The sequence below is a fragment of the Ostrea edulis genome, chromosome 3 (assembly GCF_947568905.1).
Source record: "Ostrea edulis chromosome 3, xbOstEdul1.1, whole genome shotgun sequence".
NCBI classification, from domain to species: domain Eukaryota; kingdom Metazoa; phylum Mollusca; class Bivalvia; order Ostreida; family Ostreidae; genus Ostrea; species Ostrea edulis.
In genome coordinates, this window is record NC_079166.1 from 22670465 (window position 1) to 22692060 (window position 21596).

Genomic DNA, 21596 nt, shown 5'->3' on the forward strand with positions numbered 1-21596 from the left:
ACAAATTCTAATGATTCCACTAGCTTGAAAATACGGATGTATATTTAATTGCTGTGGTAAAATATAGAAATTAATTTCAAAATTAAGGATTAACTCCCTCGTGCAAAGCTCTTATCCGTAGACAAATTTGACTCTAATCTTTGGCACTCTGCTTTTTCTTATAGTTTTTACAAGTTTATTGTTATTTCGGATTTCCAAAATTTCGGTTTGAGCATCACTGAAGAGACGTTATTTGTCGAAATGCGCATCTGGTGCATCAAAATTGATACCGTATATGTTTTATATCTAAATATGAGTAATTGAAAACTGACAGATTGTGAGACAGCCCAGATTCAAAGCATGGGATTTACCCATTGTCTTTCAGCACAGTTATTCCTGAGGAGCAGTTTCTATTTCGACTCAGTTAAACTACAGAAATAACTATTTTATCATTATTCTGGTAAGGCCAAGATAAATAAATAGTGTGTTTCCTATTCCAGCCTGAAAAAAACATTCATAATGCTTCTCAAAAATGCTAAACAATGATTCATTGTTTTTACCGTAGTCCTAACGTTTTTTTCCCCTCTTGATGTTTGCTTTTCCTATCGTAATTGCCAGCAATATGCTTGGCAAGACAAACACGCTGCCATTTTTCCCCGCGGAGAAATCACAGTCACGTGGCCCCGTCTATTAGTTTATTGTCAGTCGAGGCTTCAAAACTGAAGCCGTGCCGAGAACACATGAATTGAATCTACGTGGAAGAAAAGAGTGTATAAATTGCGCTGATCATTTTGTATACAGATTTGAAAAATATAAGATCAATATTTTGAAAAAAAAACCAAACAATCTTTTTATTTTTCATTGATTTATTAGATGAATTTGAATAATCTTTCAAACAGAAACAATTGTTGTTTTCATGAGCAAATATTTTTACTTTGTTTACATCCGGAATTTTTTACGGAAGAAACCGAGAATATGCGAATGTATCTGGAGTTTGTCGTGTTATTTATTCTATGCACGCAAAAAAAGTTTTAATGCAAGCCAACAATGTCGAGGGTACAATAGCTGCAATAATGTAGCCCTCTCTGATTGATTTTTTTTTAGGGAGAGGGCTACAACTCCTTAGGATCTCCGTAATGGTGCAAATGCGGGAGTGAATCACTCCCGCAACATTTGCGCTCATTCTAAACATTTTTTGACTTTCTTTACGTAAATAAAATGATATTCTATGTTTCTTAGTCAATATATAAATTTACAACCTGCAACTTAAGATTTGTGAGGCTCTATTCTACCGTTTTCAACAATTTCGATAAATTCCAATTTCTCCATTCATATTTGTGCGCCATGGTTTATGTACTGAAGTATAAACTTCCGATTGTCAAGTCATTTGCATATGCCATATAAGGCAATATTTACATCAATGGACAAGTATGTAGGCGAAAGCTATTTCGTCGGTATTGGAAAGGTTTGAATTTAATATCAAGTTAAAATCCGAACAGCAGAGTGTAAATTCTTTCTGCAACAATATGATTTTCCTTTCTTTGTCGAAGTGGCTCGAGTAACTACATTTTCGCGCTGATTGTCAATGTTTAGGTTTTTCATTAGATCCACCTTAAGATCTCGCGATAACAAGCATGGCGGAGCAGACGAAGAATTTTGCATGCTGTACATTATATTAATGAAAAACATCTTTATTAGACATGCCTGAGCACAAAGTTGGTACTCCTTTTGGTGTAAACAACATTTGGGACTAATACACAGAGTTTATTATCGGTTATTCATAAAATTATTTTGCACCATTACGGAGATCCTATGGAATTGTAGCCCTATCCCGAAAACGTCAGAATAAAAAAAAATTGGATAGGGCTAAATTATTGCAGCTAGGGGTACAACTGTACAGGCGAGTTCTTTTGGACGTTTTTCTTATTTATTTTGAGGTCAAAAGGTCAAAGTATCTTTTTCACTATATGCTGTAGATTTGAGCTTGCCCCTAGCTTTTATACATGTACTTGCTGGTGCATGTTTATCAGACTTCAAATCCTGATGACATTCAAGATTCATGTTGTTTTTGAAATCCAAAGGTCAAGGTCATTATCACACTAAATACCTATTGCGGCCATTCAAAGCTTTGAACATACTTATAAACTATATAAAATACGTGCATGTTTTTACTTCGTGAATGCAAGCGTGCATAATTTTCCAAACTGCAACTCGGCCATACGCATCTTTGAGCTTAATATTTTGAAATTATATGATTTACAGCTCTTTATATTATATTATTTTAAAAAAGATGTTTGGCTTGTGGACTTGTATATTTATGATTGACTATCACATGTATATATCTTTCATTGCATAGGAAACTTCTAGTCCTAATGTGTGTCAAAAAATTTGAAATTATGTAAATAATTTGTTGCAATGTTTACAATTCACATGTACATATTTACAGTTCTAGTAGTTTAGAAACTATTTTTATGACCCCAAGATCGAAAATCAGGGGGCATATTGTTTTTGTCCTGTCTGTCATTTTGTAATTCTGTCTGAAACTTTAACCTTGCTAATAACTTTTGAACAGTTAGTGATAGTGTTTTGATATTTCACATGGGTATTCTTTATGACAAGACCTTCCCGTGGGTATCAACATGTTTTACCTTGTGACCTCCACCTTGGAGTTTGACCTACTTTTTAAAAACTTTAACCTTGCCAATAACTTTTGAATAGTAAGAGCTAAAGTTTTGATATTTCATATTATTTCATATGGGTATTCCTTGTGACCTCCACCTTGGAGTTTGACCTACTTTTTAAAAACTTTAACCTTGCCAATAACTTTTGAATAATAAGAGCTAAAGTTTTGATATTTCATATTATTTCATATGGGTATTTCTTGTGACAAGACCTTTTTGTGGGTACCAACATTTTTGACCCAGTGACCTTTGTCCTCGGATTTTGATCTACTTTTTGAAAATTTTAACCTTGCTAATAATTTTTAACAGTATGTGAAATAGCCTTGATATTTCACAATAGTATTCTTTGTGTCAAGACCTTTCCGTTTGCACTAAATCTTTTGACCTTGACATTTGACCTACTTTTAAATAGATTGACATTGGTCATATCTTCTAAATGGTAAACATTAGAGCTTTCATATTGCACTTGAGCATTTCTCGTGACAAGATCTTTCTACTGGTACCAAGATATTTGTCTTTGTGACCTTGGCCATCTTCGGAATTGGCCATCATCGGGGGCATTTTGTGTTTCACAAACACATCTCGTTTTATACAAGTTTGGAGTGTTTACACCCATCTCAATATATTAACCTTTTCTGTGATACTGAAAATAGTGATGAAAACCCAGCATTGCAATTTATTTAACTTTGATCAGACACCAGTCTGTATTACTAACTCAAAATCTCACATTGCAACACAATCATGGTTCACTGTTCTGTATCGATGTTATTGCCTTTCAACAGTAATGCTTTTACAATTGTTAATTGTCCAGATACTGGTATATGCATAATATTCTAAAATGCCTGAATTTGCAGCACTTCATGTTATATTGTTTCACTTGAGAAGACAGTTGTCTGGCTTGTGGACTTGTTTATTTATGTTGGACATGTAAATATGTTTCATTGCCTAGGAAACTTCTAGCCCAAATGTGTGTCCAAAAATTTGAAATTATTATGCTATCAATTTTGTTACAATATTTTTACAATTTACATGTTCTTGTATACAGTTTTAGTAGTTTAGAAAATTTTCTTTGATAAAGAAAGAATTGGAGTGTTTACATATTCACTTGATTTTAACCTTTCACGTGTTATTGACAGGTTGTAGTTTGCAATTTCAAAGTATGCCATTATCAATTTTATCTTTAACATTTGGTTTCATGGTTTCATTATGTTGGTCCATAAAAAATAAGCTATTAAACATATACTGTCATATGTCAGCCTATCATATGTTATCTTTCTGTTATGTTGACATATTAAACTTTGTTATATACCTTTATCTATATTTCTTTTCATTTACTTTATTACAGCATTCATGCTTTTTCATAAGAGTTCAGCACCTGATTTAACTATGAATAGCTGAAGAGCTAAGTGCACAAGTTAAAATGGCGACCCTCACTATAAGATACAAACCAAGAATATTGAGGTTTAATAAGGAAGGAACCATCTCGGCGAAATCATAACCAAGAATATCGAGTTCTATATCATATTGATTAAACAAAAACTGGCCACAAGACTAGAAGGTCACAATACAAGCATTCCTTTAGATATTCGTTTTGGCCTCAAAACCATAAAATGGGGAACAGACTTCAAGAAAATTTCGATTTTGAACACTTCTTTACTTATATCAAAAACACGAACAGGAAGTTGTACGTAAATCTGCAATTCAAAACCTATGTCTGATTAAAGTATTTGTCTGGAGAGTTTTCACATGAATTGTCTAATTAGCATAACTGCACCATTTCTGAAAGTTATGCATTGAATAATTTGACCCCGTCTTTCAGTACTTTCAGTACTTTGATTGTTTAATGCGAAAAGGAATACGTATTTTCTGAAACACGGAAATGATCGAGATTAGGATTTCTTATATTGAAACCGGAATTGTTTACTTTCGGGAAGTATATTATGTATTTTCTCAAACACGGAAATTATCGAGATTAGTGTTTCTAATTCTGAAACCGGAATTGTTTACTTCCGGGAAGTACAATGTATATCGATGTATAAATTTTTCAGGGTCGTTTCATATGTTGTACTTGTAGGGTCGGTCGGTGAACCGAAAATACAATTTCTTTATCTAGGCCTAAACGAAGTTTGTTGGTACATATACGAGGCGCTCTGTCCGTCTGTCTCACTATGTAAAAACAAATAAGGGATATCATGATTCTCGTAATTATGTAAATGGAAATCTCCATTCTCTGAGAGAAAGAGCTGACCGACGTCGACAATGTTAAGCTGGAGATACCAGGTTAATTTTGTGAGATGACCAGGATGTCATCCTGGGTCGTCAACATAGGCGCTTGTTTCATAGACTACGCAAGCTATGTCAATTAATAACATCATTAGGCTTGTTTCATAGACTACGCAAGCTATGTCAATTAATAACATTATCAGGCTTGTTTCAAAGACTATGTAAGCTTTGTTAATTAATAACATTATTAGGCTTGTTTCAAAGACTTTGTAAACTGTGTTATTCAATAACATTATTAGGCTTGTTTCATAGACTTCGTAAGCTATGTTTTTTAATAACATTATTAGGCTTGTTTCATAGACTTCGTAAGCTATGTTTTAATAACATTATTAGGCTTGTTTCAAAGACTTCGTAAGCTATGTTTTAATAACATTATTAGGCTTGTTTCATAGACTTCGTCAGCTATGTTATTAATAACATTATTAGGCTTGTTTCATATATTTCGTAAGTTATGTTTTTTAATAACATTATTAGGCTTGTTTCATATATTTCGTAAGCTATGTTAATTAATAACATTATTAGGCTTGTTTCATAGACTTTGTAAACTGTGTTATTCAATAACATTATTAGGCTTGTTTCATAGACTTCGTAAGCAATGCTTTTTAATAACATTATTAGGCTTGTTCCATAGACTTCGTAAGCTATGTTTTAATAACATTATTAGCCTTGTTTCATAGACTTCGTCAGCTATGTTTTTAATAACATTATTAGGCTTGTTTCATATATTTCGTAAGCTTTGTTAATTAATAACATTATTAGGCTTGTTTCATAGATTTCGTAAGCTATGTTTTTTAATAACATTAATATTACATAGCATAAGAAGTCGCATGTTGTCGTCAATTTGTGTAGGTCAGGATTGATACAATGGGTTATATAAAACATGACTCGGTCCCGAGTCCTGTATATAAGTTTCCATAGTTTGAGGCATATACAACACCTCTGGGACATTAATATTGTGTTAAGAATAGACAGAATCAGGTAAACTCGTTAACAGTGATCAGGTTTCCTATAAAATTTTATTATGTAAAATTTACATTTCCAACGTTGTTCCCTTACAAATTGTAATGCCAACCATATCCTCATGAATGTAAACAATGCGCGTTTGAATACAGATAAATATAGTGCATCTATTATAACGACTGCGAATTCCAACAGAAATGAAAGTAGAATGTAAATAAAAGAAATGAACTTCATTTTTGAAAATATATGAGATAATAATCTGTAACGTACGCTTCACGCCGGCATTCAGTTTTACCATTACGCCATATCGAAATGTCAGAGAGAGAGAGAGAGAGAGAGAGAGAGAGAGAGAGAGAGAGAGTTTTACGCCAAAAAACCCATATGAAATACGGACGTCTATTCAACAGGTATCGGAGATGTGCACTTACTGAAAATATTAGATTCTCTTTATTCTGATAAATCCACGAAACAAAATGATAAACTCCATTTGTATCTCGTTAGAGCTTTACAACACGTTGTCATTACATTATACAGACTGCGACACACTTCACCCGTGCCAAACAGGGTGTCTTCAATCAGAGGAGATGTCAGAGTCGAAAATTTTTCCTGTATTGAATGATTGTCTGGTCGAGGTTTTGCAGTTTATAGAAATCGGGAATCTAATCATATACACTGAGCATCTGGTTGGATCAATTCAAAAATTTTCGATGATCATATACAAACTTGGATATACAAATAAGGGAATAATGATCGAAAATATACATCTGTTTGAAAATGCGGGTATTACATTTACAATCCATAATAAACAGTTGATTTCATAAAGACACATATAAAAGGAAATGTATAAATGAAAATATAGTTTTAGTGTCTCTTTGGGAACCACATAATTATTTACGGTCTCTGTATGTCCATATTCATTGATCGAACAGGAGAGAGAGAGAGAGAGAGAGAGAGAGAGAGAGAGAATGTTTTACGGTCTCTGTATGTCCATATTCATTGATTGAACAGGAGAGAGAGAGAGAGAGAGAGAGAGAGACACTGTCCTACTTTGATGTACAATATATCATTTCACAGAAGGAAAGAAAATTGATCACTGATATAATGGTAAGCTTACAAGCATTAAAAATTTCCAGCTATTTAAAAATTTGTGATTGACAATATATTGAAAACTTACAGGAGTTGATGCTTATAATTGAATTAATTACAAATTGGAAAAAAAAATTAGTTTAAACTGTGCATGTAGAAAATACTGACTTTGTATGTTAGAATAACGGATAAAAGTAAATTGTCAAAAAATTGGGGAGAGCAGACCAGCCCAGCCTCCCTGTCCATCCCAACCCCCTTTATACGTGCCTGAAACAACATATCAATTCGTGTTGAAAGAAAGGTGCATATCTGCATTTCATTAAATTCCAAAGGAGCTCGAATTTATGTGTTCCCCTATTAATTATTTTGTATGCAAGATTCGTTCCCGAATTTAGAATCATGCTTTCAGTCAGAGCAGAAATGAATTAATTTTGAAATACATCTAGTTTGAATGCAAATGTGGGGTTCCTTCTTTTAATTTCATCAGACTCATTAGAACCCCCTCCCACAAACTATGCAGCTTTGTTTTTATTGATATCTAAATCGGCATATGAATCCGGATATAAATTATATAATGTTTTTTCGATACTAGAAAATGTTTATACTCTTGCCTTTTGCATATTCTACTAATGCACTACAGTAGATTGACACTGTATCATATCAAATAAAACCTCAACACGAATTTACTGATTTATGAATACTAACATTTTATCGAATACATTTGAATTTGAAATTTCGTCGTACAGCGGTATGTCTATTTTCAGAATATGTGTATATCCAATGCGCCAGATCTACGAAATGAAAATATCTATGAATAATTCCAATGTTATTTATTACAAGTGTTTTGATTGGACAAAAAATAAAGCTGAACAGGAGTTTATACATCAATAAATCCGAAAACGCGATGTATTCATACACGCCTGAAAACAAATAACATAGTGCGGGGAAACTATTCAAATTTTTGCAATTGTTAATGAAGTGAATGAATTGGAATTATAAGAATCAAACATTCTTTTTGAAGAATTTATCGATGTGTAAACTCCAGCCATTTTACTCACAAACTTAACATAAAAGTGCTTCGCACTTTTATTCAGTTTGTGAGTAAAATGTCCGGAGTTTACACATCGATAAATTCTTCAAAAAGAATGTTTAATCCTATAATAAATTACACTCAAGTAATCATTATGGCATGTCACAGAAACGTTAAAACACATATGCTATAGTCCTGCAATGCATGCATGCGATTTTTCTGAATACATGTATTTATGTATTCGTGAATGAAGTTCCTACGCTTGAAAATATCTTGTCCTTTATGCATTTTGTTTTGTGATTTTGGTTTACCATTCCTTACACTGTGTAAATGAAGGAAAACTTGGTAAAGGGTGCAATTCTACACCATACAATTAGTATGCATGCATGTGTTGAAAAGCGAAATGTGCATGTAATAACCAGACAAGTATCGTCATTTTTCATGGGGGGTGGGGGGTGTACAACAGGAAGAAAAAAAAATGGAAAATTGGATTCTTCAAAATTTCTTGCCATTCAAAATTTTAATTAAAAAAGATGAACGAAAACAGCAATAAAATAAAACAAAAAACCCAAACAAACCAAGATGTTTTATCCGATTTTCAAAGTCCTAATGTGGGGGTGAAGGGTTAAAAGAGTCTTTTCCTTTGACTGCATCAATAATTTCCCCCTACACTTCATTTTCTTCCATCGTTGGGGATGGGATGGGGTGGTTAGAGTCCTTTACTATGAGTGCCTCATAATATCTTCATTTTCTTAATTGGTGGTGGTGTGTGTCTTACTATCATATCAGAACTTTCAAGCTGGGGTCAAGTGGGGGATGGGGGGTTGTCACCCAATATATCTTTTATTTGCATCACAAAATAACAAAAACATGGATATTCTTATCAAAGGTGGGGGACAGACACTCTTGTCCCCTCCCCTTGATTCTATTTGCTTGATAACGACGCATAATATGATAAACTCAATTATTACAATTTACATTAGTACAATTTGCGTCGAGTTCAACGCAGAATGTAATAACGCAAAATGGCATAGATATATAAGATCTATTGAGTGCCAAATTAGCATAAAATGAAGTAGTTGAAAATAATATTATTTAAAGATATGTTTAATTTTTAATCATTGCGTGCTTTAAATGAATCAAATAAATCTGTATTATCAATTAATGAGACCAATATTGAGTTACTGTTCTCTTAGATTGAATTAACGATATTATTTGTCTTAATAAGAGCGCGATTATTAAAAGATCATCGTTTGAATCTCTCTCTCTCTCTCTCTCTCTCTCTCTCTCTCTCTCTCTCTCATCCCATGCACTCGTACAGTGTTGTATATGCAAATTATCTATGCACAAACAATTTATGTACCTAAATGATTTCCTGATTTATAAATCTGCAATACTCTGACCAGTAAATCATACGGTATAAGGATTCATGTACAATACAGGGTAAATATTCTACTCTGATACTTCCCCTGATTGAAGATAGCTGATCGGCAGGGGCTAAGTGTGTCGCAGTCTGTACAATGGACAATGTTGTTTACTGTTGGAATACAAATGGAGTGTATCGTTTTGTTTCATGGATTATGCTAATAAAGGGAGTTTTACTACTACTTTGAGTATTTTCGACAAGTGTACACGTACATCTTCGGTCCTTTACAGATATTACGAGTAGACCCAGGTAAATAGTTGTCCGCATTCGATGCTTTTTCATGGCGAGCATACATGACCATGTCTTCTTTATACGCACAGTAGCATTTATGTATTTGCATTTTGCTTGAAGTAAGTGCGAATGGTAAATGTATAGATTTTATACCCTTTGCTTATTCCATTTCATCAATAGATAATAGATGAAATATTTCTCCGCGTTTTTGTATAGTTTTGACATATTTATTGCAAATGTACGCACATTCACGTAAAGAAAAGGCATTCTATATTTATTTATCCTAAGTTTTTAGAATGATTTACTACTGTACGATATGTTTATTGTAATTCTGAGCACTGCGTGGTGTTTCAAAACGAGATTTCATTTCTTCTTGATGTCCTATAAGTATCGGAGATGTACGTGTTACCTGTCGAAGCTACCCGCACAGGTAAATCGAAGACACTGATGTGAAGTGAAGCGTAGCAAAACTCGTCCCCTTATATACCATGCGAACCCTGATACATATAACAATAGAATATCCAACGAATATGGCAGATTAGCAGAGAAATATGGCGGACATATAGAATTATACTATATTTTTTAATTCATGTCAGCTTTAAGCCAAGGCAGAATTTCTAACTTCACAATTCTACAATTTCCACAATAATATGCTGTAAAATAATTTCCTAATTACTAATATGCTGTAATTTCAAAGGATTAGTTGCGCTTGGGGCCAAATTTGGCCCCGTGTTCAAATTAAAAGATATCCCTCAAAGTTCTTTAATAAGGTATATCTTTTTATAAAAAGACTATCATATGTCCGTAAGTTTGGGGGGGGGGGGTATACTGGAATCACTTTGTCCGTCTGTCCGTCTGTCTGTCCGTCCGTTTGTCCGTAGACGCAATTTGTCCGAAGTTTATTTCTAATACCGCTGGACATATTTCATTCAAACTTTATGCACATCTTCTATATATTACGTAGTTGTGCATCTCCTATTTTCATTGAAATATTTTAACAGTTATAGAAGTTACACACATTTTCTTTTCATTTTGGGGGTTGCACACTTTGTACAGAGTTTAATTCTAATACCGTTGAACAGATTTGATTCAAACTTTATTCTCATCTTATATATATAATGTAGTTGTGCATCTTCTATTTTCATTGAAATATTTTAACAGTTATGGAAGTTACGGACATGTTTTGGTTTGGTTGTACTTGTAGTAATAGACACAATTTGTTCAGAGTTTATTTCTAATACCGTTTTACGCTCATAAGTCAATCAGGAATTGAAGAAGTGGAAAGAAGTTCAACAATTAAGTTCAACTACATTTCTTCTCATGAAAAGGTACCCTAGAATTCTTAAATTCAAAGCTATATTTATCTCAAATATTTTGCATATGGGCTTGGTGCCAAGCAAATATATTTATGTGATAAATATGTGTGTGCACTATTTACTTTGCTTATGTTGTAACTCATTAAACTCACATATTACACCTGTTTGCTTTATCATGTTCACATTTTACTCATTCTCATGTTCACATTCTACTCATTCTAATGTGCTTATTATGCTTTAAGCTAGCTAGCCTAAACTCTTTCATCAACAAATCTATGTGATTTGCACCCATTCATTTCCTTTCTTGATGTAAGATGTGAAATGTGCATGATCTGTCTGCATTACTCGAAAAAAGATGAACAGACTACTATTGTAAAAATCTCAGATCTAAAGGATATGGCCGGTTGACTTCCGAAAAATGTCACTCATGCGGTTGGTGCCTAAGGTTATGCTTACCAAGAATCTTGATGTTCAAGATGGACTTGTTAACTCCGCTTTTGGAGTAGTCACTGGATTTCATCCACAGTCACTACCGGACCAAGATGTGCAAACATTCATGCCAAAGTATGTTTTTGTAAAATTTCTTGAGGAAAGGATTGGCAAAAGAAACAGACTACAGTCAAAAGGAATCTTAATAGACAACTTATCAACACCAATTCATCAAGTTGAAACACAAGTTCGCTTTGGAAAACATGCAAAGGTTACTGCGAAAAGAACTCAGTTTCCATTGTGCTTAGCATGGTCTGTAACAATACACAAAGAGCAGGGAAAAACAGAAGAGCAATTGGTAGTGTCTTGCAAAGGCACTTTTCGTGCTGGTCAGTTTTACACTGCTATTAGTAGAAGTAAAGAATTGAGTGGGCTTTTCATTTTGGGTGATATCACAACTGCCAAAATCAAAGTCAATGTGAAAGCACTGGAAGAAATCCAATCACCACGTCTTGCAATACAAACTACAGACATATCTGCATCTCCAGATTCATTTCTCAAGATACAGTGCTTGAATATAAATTCTTTCTTGCCACATCAGGTGTCATTCCAAAAAGATTTTGTTCTTCTACCAGCCCAGATTTCCTGCCTTTCAGAAACCTGGTTAAAACCAAGCGCTACCATTCCAGATTTCCAGAATTACAACAACATTAGGTCAGACAACATTAACAGCCAACACAGAAGTGGTGGATTAATGACATTCATTCATCATGACCTCTACCTTCTGAAACACTACAAAGTACAGAACGTACAAACTGAACATATGATCATGCTGATGTCACCCAAAAGGGACATGTCGATAAGAATTTGTGTCACTTTGGTCTACCACAAAACAGCCAGCACTACACTCAGGTTCCTAAAATATTTGGAAACAATTATTTCCAAAATTCCACTACGACTACCATCCTTCATTTTAGGAGACTTTAATGTTGATATGTCACTGTCCACTCGTTCACCAAAACAGCTCTATTCGCTTTTGAAGTACTATGGATTCCATCCTTCCATACATGAGCCTACCCACAGACAAGGAGGATATCTGGACAATATATTTACTAATGTACAAACAACACCTCGCACTGATGTCATCCCAAAGAACTACACAGACCATTTCCTGATTTCCATAGCAATTCCATGGATTCATTTGTATTAGATTTCAAATCATTGCAGGTCAGTTTAGAACGTACAAATGTAGTATATTTTCTCATCCACATACTGTATCTGCAATCTTGTTTCTTCTCGGTAAAACATAAAGTGGCTCATGTGTGTTGAATACTTATTTGTCAGATAGTATTTATAATCTTAACTATCCCTGGCAATGGGATTCATAGTAAACTGCCTTTATTGCAGCTACTTAGAGTTGTTATACCAGTGGAAAAGATTAAAATAATACCAATACTTGAGCTAATGTCATTTATTTACTGACAACATCAATGACAAAGTAAAGTTGGCATAACATAATGATCTTTAACAAAGTGAATATAAACTAAAGACTAGAAGAGTTGACCAGGGATTTGCAATCATACAGCCTAAAATGTGCCAAATAGTATTCATTGTTTATATTAAGCATATTTTTAATATTTCATGTACTGCTGTACTGTAGAATGTACACTTCTGCATTCACATTGATTGCCCTGTAGATAATGTGAAAATATCCAATGTGCTTGCATTAATTATTTCCCATCATCTTATATGCCCCGCGGGGGGGTATTAGTCCCATTAGGACTGTTCTAGTTTTCATATAATACACACGTAAATACAGTATAGTTTACAATAACCTTGTGTCATTTTGACGTTACGTTATGCGACGTCATGAACAAGAAGGTTGTGTCTTATTATTATTTTGGCAAAAATAAAAGTACACTGATACGGCACGGTATGTAATAACGAGTGGGTGTGTTACACACAGTGGCAGAAATGGCGAAGGTATGTACAGTGTAACAATATTTTTGTGGTACATAGCGTCGTCATTCGTGCAACGCTTTGCAACCAATTCTTACATACCGTGCTGGGACTGCACCTTTTTCGGCCGATTCCGGGACCGTCTCGTTGTTTTTAACATAGTGTGCTATATCAGTGCACTGTGATTATTTATTGAAAAGTTTAATTGACTCACTCTAAAAATTTCCATAAATTGTAAATGATTCAATGTGGCGGATGCTACGATGTTCAATGCTATTGCTATCCTTTAAATAAAAAGTAGATATTAAATAGAAAAAAATGATCTTCGTTAATATCTTCATATTTGGGTTCGTTTCCACAACACTCTACCGGCAGAGGTAACGTAGTATGTAAGTTGACAAAATGATCTATCAACCCATTGTGACGTCACTTTAGAGAAGTGACGTCTATATACCGAAATACATGTATAAATCGGCCTCGTGCTCTGCCACGCATTTAGCTATATAGATTAGGCCTAATAGGAAATAGCATTTTGTATTCGGCAAAATGTTTCATATAATGCAATTTCTATTGATTAAAAGTACATGCAATTGATGTCAAAGTATTCCTAACTAGGGTACTTGTCGCTTAGTTACCAATGGTTACAGGGTACGGAAGTAAGATGGCATGATTAATATAATACACAACACAAGGAAAGACATGTAAATATCTTACATTGCCCCGTTAAATTGATGTTAGGAATTTTATCATTTGATGCAGTGCTAGGCGAGTATTTTCTTTTGTAAACAAAATATAGGTAAACTCATGTAAAACACATATATAACAACATCCATAAACATGACGTGTACTTGCGTGCTGTAAAAACGCTAAAAATTTGAACTTTGAAATAAGAAATAAGTATGGTCCGCAAAATATCACCATCGTAATTTTTTGTATGTGAAATGCTTACACATAAATGTTTCATGTGTGAAAATTTTAAAGTGGTGATATTATGCGGACGTCTTCAAATATCTTCAAAAGTGGTTGAATTTTATGAAATTTTCCGGAAATTTGTGTTCGGTACGTACTTTGACCACGTCAATGTAGTAGAAATGTGACACATTTTCAAAGTTTCGTTTTATTTTTGAGACAAGTGTATCTCCGTCAGTATTTTGTAATGTAGAAGTTTGATTCAACATGTATTTCATTTTTTAATAATTCAGGGGGCCAAATATGATACCAAACGAACTTAGTTCTTTCGCACTCGAGGTGTGATTTCACTACAACACCTGCTGATGACATTATTTTAAAATTATGTTTAAGAAATTTTCCAACAATAGTGCATTTTATGTATATATTATGCGTTGTGTGTATTCTGCCCAATTTTTACTGAATCCCAGTGCTTGTCATTTACAACACAGACAAGTTTTGTTTTAGTGTAGTTCTGTTTTAGTGCCGTCTGTCCGCGTATGAATACTGGTATGTACATTCCACAATCTCCGCAACATTGTTGACATTGTATCGTGTGAGGGGTGGATTGTATGTATCAGCAACATCAATGACTAATGGGTGTTATATGCGAAAGATCTAAACATGCTATCCATACTTCCGGTGTCTGTGATTAGGCATGGGAAGATGATTTAATTAGGAGTGTTATTGTCACCTCCTTAAAAATCCCTAAAAATGAAGACAATTCCCATTATGAACTTTGATAAAACAAAAATCTTTTAAAGGTCATCACCATAGAGACAGTGTACATGTATATATATATATATATATATATATATATATATATATATATATATATATATATAACTATGATTATAAGTATAATTTAAACAGAGAAATGTTTTACATGACTTTCTAGATATCTAAACGACAAAACTGGCCGCTGTGCAATCGATCAATTGAATAACAACCCCACAACTCGCATTCCTAACATGTCAATTACTGTGGTGTCTTCTTTTGTAAGGCTGGGCTTTTGCAGATAAGATTTCAAAAGTTGATTATCTCTTAAATCAAAAAGTAATTTTAATTTAAACATATTTTATTGAGAAACTCAACAGGATTGGGCAACAGACAGAGTCTATGTAGGCCCTCTCCCAAATACAAAGGTCAAGTACAAAAATATGACATAAAGGTACAAAAGGATTTTTTGAAGATTTAACAATATTGTATTGAGGTTTACATGAAAATAGTTATTAAGAGTTTGTTGAATTAAAAAGTAATACAATAGATATGAATTTTTTTTTATTTTTGATAACAACCGAGCTGGTTTAGAAGGTGTAGCGCGCTCGTGTGGTATAATATACAATGTATATAATTTATATTTCAAAATAGTATACATATGCTCCACAAAAACTAGCAGTTGCAACAGTCGCTTCCCTTTGTTATCCAGAGCATTACTTAATCAACAAACTTAAAAATAAAATAAAACGAACACATAAAATGTAACTAAAACGTAAAATTTCCTATGTCTCATTTGTATGTAGTACACGGATTTAGTATATTCTTTGTTATCAGAAACATTTACCATATACACAAGTCCAAAACAACGAAATATAAAGCGGACAATACAATTCGCAAAAAAAAAAAAAACAAAAAAAAAAAAAACACAGTAAAGTCAGTCCAAGTACACACGGTGAGTTGGCACAATGAAACACCTAAGAAAAAAATTGTGATTTGTTTTGGTTTGGAAATTGACAAGAAACCCTGTTTCTACGAACAAAAAATGCTTCAGTGATTTCATTGGTAAAGCCCAGGAGCTTCCGGGGGGTCGCCCCTGGGCCCCAGTCTCAAGGCGGCCACCATACCCCTTGCCGTACTTTGCGTGCACTTCATTTTCTTTCTGGCTACGCGCCTGGCATGTGATTGTGATTAAGTTCACGGGCCTGATTCTAACACTAACTAACATGTGATTGAGTTCACGGGCCTGATTCTAACACTAATTAGCATGTAATTGAGTTCACGGGCCTGATACTAACACTAATTGGGATATGATCCAGTTCACGGGCCTGATTCTAACACTAATTAGCATGTAATTGAGTTCACGGGCCTGATTCTAACACGAATCAGCATGTGATTGAGTTCACGGGCCTGATTCTAACACTAATTAGGATATGATCCAGTTCACAGGCCTGATTCTAACACTAAATAAAATGTGATTGAGTGCACGGGCCTGATTCTAACACTAATTAGCATGTAATTGAGTTCACGGGCCTGATTCTAACACTAATTAAAATGTGATTGAGTTCACGGGCCTGATTCTAACACTAATTAGGATATGATCCAGTTCACAGGCCTGATTCTAACACTAATTAAAATCTGATTGAGTTCACGGGCCTGATTCTAACACTAATTAGGATGTGATTGAGTTCACGGGCCTGATTCTAACACTAATTAAAATGTGATTGAGTTCACGGGCCTGATTCTAACACTAATTAGGATATGATCCAGTTCATGGGCCTGATTCTAACACTAATTAGGATATGATCCAGTTCACGGGCCTGATTCTAACACTAATCAGCAAGTGATTGAATTCATTTGACGGTCTGTAGCATCTGTTGCCTTATGATTTTTTCTGAATGACTTATTTACATATGTTAAGTAATTACAGAAGAACACATTTTCGTGCAAAACAATTTTTTGTTGTTGTTAAAATCGTCTTTTATGACCTTTAAGAGTTACAATTCAAAGCTCTGTTAACAAATGAACTGTTACAGATAAATTCATAAAACCAAACATCTGCAGCCATGTGCAGTTCTTTTATTTGTTCACTTCGACACTTGTTCAATATTTGGTCATAAAATCACTCGAGTTTCATCCAGAACAACTCCACCAGCCACCGTCAGTTCCATCCATTTTGATGTATTTCAAAGGATCTGTACTTATATACACCGTGTCGCAGTCAAAGAAAACTCACTTAGAAAGTCATGGTTGAAGGTACAAATTGGATAAAGTGCAATTTTTCGATTAAACTTTTTAAAAATTCTCATTTTGGAAATATTCACATCAATCATTCATGAAGAACAGCTACAGAACACTCTCTGAAAAAATAAAATAAAATTGCAAATAAGAATAATCTTTAAAAAAAACCGGAGTGTTAAATTTCACACATGTCTCTAATTGATGATACCATAGTTATTTTGATAGTATATTCAATATTAAATGTACACTGTAAGCAAGAATCCTTAAATGTCTATCTAGAGCAAAATTAACCAGTCTATAAAATACACTGTAAATTGTTTGTATACATAGCGTAATATCTGCATTCTTCAGTTACATTACATTCTTTGTCAACTGTTGTAAAAGGGCATTAAACATCAAATCCAATGGTTCCCGTATTTTTTCCAGATGATTTTTTCCCAAGTTCTGCATTCCTATTGCATTTCTGATTGAAAATAGACTAAGTTCAACTTTTCGCATTTTTTCTGTATTTTGGCCACATATTTTCCAGATTTTTTCTTCATTTCCTTACTTTCTTAGTTTCATCCATTCTTTCCGGGGTTTTTTCTGCATCTAAAATACGGACAAAATACGGAAATCTGGAGATCTGAGGTGCGGGAAAATTCACCCAGCGTCGCTCAAAGCTTAATATCTTGTGTAGCGGGAACGAGTTTGACTATGGCCGCAAAGTGTACCAAGTCTGCCCAAAGTATAAATGAATGGTAAAATTACTTTAAACTTTATGAAGTAATACTAAGGAACAGACCCAGCTCACTAAATATGACTGGTCCTGTTTTATTCAACCCAAGTTCTGAGATTCCCAGATTATGATTAACACCTTGAAATAAGAAGACAATTTGAAATTTTAACAGTTAATTCATAATAGTATAATACTGAATAGTCTGCAGTTGATAACAAATAAGTCTCCAAAATAATATCAATATGTAAATAAGAACAAATACGAGGTAGAAAATAAGTTAATAGCTGAATAGATAATAACAAAGTAATTAATTTGATAACAAAAATATAAGGGAGCAAAAATGAGAGTGTGACAACCTATGAAAAATATATCAACATAGATGGGAGTGAGCTTTCATTCCAAGAGGATATTTTTTATCCATAACATCAGCCAATTTGTATTGCGCAATCGTTTTCTCATACACTCAAGTAAATGCCCAAACCTACCGCAGTTTGACGTTTTCCGGGAAAATCGCATAAATTTTCCAACTTCAGTCTACAAATTCACATGGGTCACATTACTCGGCTAAATTTTGTAGTTAAGGGGCCTTAATTTTTGGATAAAAACTGTAAAATTGATGTATATCTTTAAAAATCTTTCCTGTGGGGGCCCGGGTTAGAATATGTCCTCAGTACCTCTTGCTTGTCGTAAGATGCGACTAAATGGGGCGGTCCTTCGGATGAGACTGTAAAAACCGAGGCCCCGTGTCACAGCATGTGCGGCACGATAAAGATCCCTCCCTGCTCAAAGGCTGTAAGCGCCGAGCATAGGCCTAAATTTTGCAGCCCTTTGAACACCGGCATTGGTGACGTCTCCATATGAGTTAAATATTCTCGAGCGAGACGTTAAACAATATTCAATCAATCAATCGAGCAGAGAAAGTCAGTACATAGTAATGATGAGCAAGGAAGTGGGGTAGGGGTTCTGACCCAAGGTTGGGACCAAACTTGGTATATAGTGTTTATATATGTAAAACACTTGCATAACATTTCCTTAGAGGTATCGAAACTTTAGAAAGAGCAAAATAGTGAATTTGGTAATCCACAGGGTAGGGGTTGTGGTATCAGGGTGGGGCCAAAATGGTCAGTTGTGAACAATAGACAGTTTTAACTTCTTGATAACTATCATTCCAATTCTTTTCAAATTTGGTATGAAGCATCCTTGGAACAAAGGGGACATAAATTGTAAATTTCAGGACTCCTGCACCCCTGGGGCCTTAGGGGCGGGGCAAAAAAAAAATCTCTACAACCACATATGTTCTACTTCACTCAATGGACACTTTGTCCCTGTCTTCCCTCATAGATAAGATACGGGGACTCCAAATATGTCCCGATCCCCGTGAGCTACCGGGTGGTACCACTACAGCCTCAAACTGAAAGCGGTAAATAATGGCCATAGGGGTCCGCTACATTGCCTTGATGTTCCTGCCGCCTTGTCTTCAAAGATTACAGCTCTAAAAGCAGGCATCAAACCCCTTTAGTCTCTATGATGAGATACGAAAAATGTCAAAGTTCAGGTGACTAAACAATACTTCCGGGTATCACAGTCCTCTTCTTTAAATGGCATCGAGTACCACTTAGCATTCTCTACCTCAATCAGTGGATATATTGTCCCTGTCTCCCATCATAGAGTAGAAATATAGGGACTCAAAATCTGTCCCGACCCCAGGAGCCAACTGGTGGTATCACTACAGCCCCAAACTGAAAGTGGTGAATAATAGTTCTAGGGGTCCTCTACCTTGCCTTGATGGTCCTTCCGCCTTGTCTTCATATATTACAGCTCTAAAAGCAGTCATAAAACTCCTTTTATACTGTTTTTAGTAGGTCATGCGCAATGTCAAAGTCAAGTGAGCTAATCCACATTTTTTGATAACACTGGCCGGATGGAGGTATTATCACCAGATATTACAGAGGAAGTGTTTGTTTCATCATTAAATCCTTTTTTCCTAACAGCACTTGCTCAAAAAATTTCTTTTGTTAGAAAGGAATGATTATCACTCTTCAGGTGAGCTAATTTACAGGAAAGGTTTTTGAATGCAATATGATTTTAAATGGATTAGCACATGAGCATAGGATCAGTCCTGAGATAATAAAGCACCCCACATCATATAGGTTTCCCTATCATATCAATCTATTCATTGGTACTTAATGACAAAGATCGTAATCAGTGACGGATTTAAGGGGGGGGGGGGGGCGCCCCCACTAAAATTTTCAAATTTAAGGTAAATAGTGGCATCTCTTTTGGAAAAATGTAAATGATGAAAGAAGCAATAATTTCTTCCACTTTCGGAGAAATAAATAACCAAATCTTTTAATTTATTAAATTACTTTTATTGGGAAAACTTAACCCCCCCCCCCAAACCCTTAAAATTTGCGTAATTTTATTAATTTCACCCTATCAAAAAATGAAAAAAAAATAGTAAAAAGGACTACATAATATGAGACATATTTTAAGCCCCATAAAAACTGTAAAATCCAGGAGCTTCCGGGGGCTCGCCCCCAACGAGGCCTTCGCCCTGGACCCATAAGGGGCCTCAAGACGGCCCCACACCCCCTGTCTAAATAAAGTGCGCCCTCTCTAACCGCGATTCCTAGATCCGCCCCTGGTAATATTCTGGTGAGCTAAATTATCAATGTGCATTTACTTTCTTGTATGCAGGGCCGTAAATTAACCTTCAATTTGGAGGAGGCAGGAAATTAGGCGGGGGTCTGGGGGCCGCCCAGGCCCCCAGACGCTGAGCACATTTTGTGCACACTGAACACGTTTCGTGCAAAATCCTTGATTCTAGGGCCTTCTAAGATGTTACTTGACTAACTCATTCTAAAAGAAAGATTTGGAATGCTTTTTAAGGGAGGTATCATGTTCTTAGTTATTGGAAACAACATAAATTCTAATGAACTTTAAATTTTAATTTTTTTTTGGCTCAAAAGTTGGAGGAGGCAGCTGCCTTCTCCGCCTCCATGTAATTTACGGCCCTGGTATGTAAGGTGACAAAATTAATTGTTCAAAAAGATCAGAAAATGAAAAGTGTGGTCAATTTTATTTCTTTCCATCCTTTCATTACAAATTACAGATATAAATTCAATTCACCTTGGAAATCACATATACTAGATATACATGAAAAAGCATCTAGTAGACTAAACATTTTGCGTATGCTAGATCGTCAATCATTGATAAAAATATATTTTTCTTTTATACGTCCAGTTCTTGAATATAGTGATTTAGCGTGGGACAATTGTTCTGAAAGAGAAGCCAATTTGCTAGAAAATATGCAGGTTTCTGCAGCACGAATTATTACGGGAATGAGAGTAAATTCTTCCAGATCAGCACTCTATGATGAATTAGGGTGGGACACTTTATCAACCAGAAGAAAAGTTCATAAACTTCATTTATTTTACAAAATAGCTCATGGAATTGCTCCCCACTATCTTCAAGAACTTTTGTTACCTTACTTTCCTTCACAAAATTTACATAATCTAAGAAACTATGACAACCTAAGGTTTATTTTACCTCAAGGTAGGGCATCATCATACATGAACAGTTACCTACCTTC